Source organism: Ranitomeya imitator, chromosome 2 (assembly GCF_032444005.1).
Source record: "Ranitomeya imitator isolate aRanImi1 chromosome 2, aRanImi1.pri, whole genome shotgun sequence".
NCBI classification, from domain to species: domain Eukaryota; kingdom Metazoa; phylum Chordata; class Amphibia; order Anura; family Dendrobatidae; genus Ranitomeya; species Ranitomeya imitator.
Genome location: NC_091283.1, coordinates 288,933,355 through 288,936,440, shown reverse-complemented (window position 1 = coordinate 288,936,440; position 3,086 = coordinate 288,933,355).

The window sequence follows — 3,086 nt, the reverse complement described above, 5'->3', positions numbered from 1 at the left end:
TGAAGCAAAAAATGTGGTAAAATTGTATTTAATATCTCCTACATCCTGATACACATTGTCACGATAATGTGAATATGCCATGTTTGAGTCTGCCTAGCTGTACAAGACACAAGCTGTGGGCAATTCCGCCCCCCCCCCCCTCTTTTCTCTGCTGGTTGCCTGTGTGTGTGTGAGAAGAATTTTTATTGCCCCCTGCAAATAGCAGTTTCTGCGAAAGCTGCTCACTCCTCCCATCTAGCACTAGTTGAAACTGGTGTAAGACATGAGTTTCTTTGTTCTATTAAAGTTACATATCACGGCACGGATTTTGGCTGGAACTATACGAATTACATATTCCGGATGTCCATCGGTAGACCTATCGGCCACTGAAAGCGCGAGCAGCTAGGTGCAACGAGTGCAAAGTGCGGATTTCTCCTTAAGCAGATCATGTAATGGCTCCGTATTTACACTTAACAGAACACCCCTGATGTAGGGAACATCATGAGCATTGTGTCGTACTTATGTGAGGTTCACATAGCAAACTATGCATAAAAAATAGTTTTTATATTGTAAGAAAAGGGGAGGTTTCAGCCCCTAAGTGATGTCACCACAGGGGGAGTGCCTGGGCTTTAGGCAGGGAATATCTGTGTAAAACAGGAATCTTGCAGTGCCTTTTGCTGGGGATTCAGCTACGACAGGCTGTGCAATCTGACCTGAAAATAAGTGGGAAAAGTCCCCTCCCCCAGCCAGCATACGCCGTACAATTGAATGATATGAAAGAATCGTAAGTCAATTTTCACGTTAATCCCTTTTTATTTGTAATTGCAATATACACATGATTCGTCTTTATAATATCTTTTTAATATTTTTGTAAATACTGCCTATCTTTTATGGAGTGAAATATATAATTTTACTAGCTTGTCTCTTCATGCTCTATATGACTGTGCGTCCTCTGAGGTGAATAACGCTACTGATTTGGGTGGGCTCCGGACCCGTTAACCTTTGGTGAAAATCGGAGCTGGATGCAGCGACCTTGTTCTGTGCAATTGGACGTCTTTGCAGCGACCAGCGGCCTTGATAATTATTGTTACTGCCAGAGTGGGAGTAGTTATATCGTCCTCGCTGAAGTGTGCCCAATAGCCAGTACATAGCAGGCAGCCTTTCTGGCGACTAATTACCCTAGGTGCAGTACCTGATCTGACCTGAGGGTAAAGGGGGCGCCCGAGAGCTGCAAGTTCCAAACTGGGAAGTGGAATGTAGATAAATCCCCTTCAGAAGGAACCAGGGGAAATCAAGCAGCCCCCTTGTTATCAGGGTATCAGGGATGCCTGACATATTGTTGGGATCCATGACATATTGTTGGCAGAACGGTGGGAACCGTGACACACATGGTACCCTCATCCCTACTCTGGTATGCATGGCCCTCTCATCCCTATCTTAGTATGCATGGATCCCTCATCCCTATCCGGGCAGGAATAATCATCCTCATTTCTATCATGGTATGCAGGGCCCCAAACTCATCCTAGTATGCATGGCCTAATACCTATCCTGATATTCAGGGCCCCTTTCTTGTCCTAGTATGCATGGCCCCAATCCCTATCCTGGTATGCAGAGCCCCAATCTCGTCCTATTATGTATGGTCCCACCCCTATTCTGGTATGCAGGGCCCCCATCTCATCCATGGTCCCAGTCTATCCTTAATGCAGCAGCCAGGGTTGTCCATCTAGCTAATCGGTATTCAGACGTGTCCGCTCTTCGCCAGTCATTACACTGGCTGCCAATTCATTATAGAATCCAACTCAAAGTACTTGTTCTCACCCACAAAGCTCTCCACAGTGCAGCGCCCCCTTACATCTCCCTCATTTCGGTCTATCGGCCTAACCGACCACTGTGCTCTGCAAACGAATTTCGACTAACCTCTGCAGTAATCTGTACCTCCCACTCCGACTCAAAGACTTCTCCCGTGCTGCGCCAATCCTCTGGAATGCTCTACCTCTAGATATGAGGACTGTTATGACAATAATGGACCTGGTGGTTAAGAGCACACGGAATGACCTGATAGTTACTGATAATAAGGACGAGCTCTGGGACGTGGGAACTCTGCTGACCGCAATCCCTAAACCTATCAACCACACTAGAAATAGCCGTGGATTGCGCCTAACGCTCCCTTTGCAACTCATTATAAATGAAATGTGGATTACATCTGCGCTGCTGCGACAAATAATAGATCCAGATATACTGTTAGGGTGTTCGGGTGGTTTATACAACGCGTTTCGAAGCTCAAAGGCTTCTTCTTCAGGAAGTTTCCACACAAAGATATGCAACTCGGCACAGCCTAAGAAACTAGCTAGCCCTGAAGATAGGAAAATAAAGCCTACCTTGCCTCAGAGAAATTCCCCAAAGGAAAAGGCAGCCCCCCACATATAATGACTGTCAGTAAAGATGAAAATACAAACACAGAGATGAAATAGATTAAGCAAAGTGAGGCCCGACTTACTAAACAGACCGAGGATAGGAAAGGTTGCTTTGCGGTCAGCACAAAAACTACAAAAAGACCACGCAGAGGGCGCAAAAAGACCCTCCGCACCGACTCACGGTGCGGAGGCGCTCCCTCTGCGTCCCAGAGCTTCCAGCAAGCAAGACAACAAATTAAATAGCAAGCTGGACAGAAAAATAGCAAACCAAAGAAATACAAGCTGTAACTTAGCTTCAGATGGGAAGACAGGTCACAAGAACGATCCAGGAGTGAACTAGACCAATACTGGAACATTGACAGGTGGCCTGGAGCAAAGATCTAAGTGGAGTTAAATAGAGCAGCAGCTAACGAATTAACCTCGTCACCTGTGAAAGGAAACTCAGAAACACCCACCAGAGGAAGTCCATGGACAGAACCAGCCGAAGTACCATTCATGACCACAGGAGGGAGCCTGACAACAGAATTCACAACAGAGGACCATCTACAATTTGCATAGTTTTAGACGCTCCCTCAAAACACATTTGTTGAGAGCGGCCTATCACGTTTACTGATCAGTCATTTTATGTGTGTGTGTGTGTGTTTTTGTAGCCCATTCACTACTTCCATCTATCACCCACCCCCTGAAGATTGC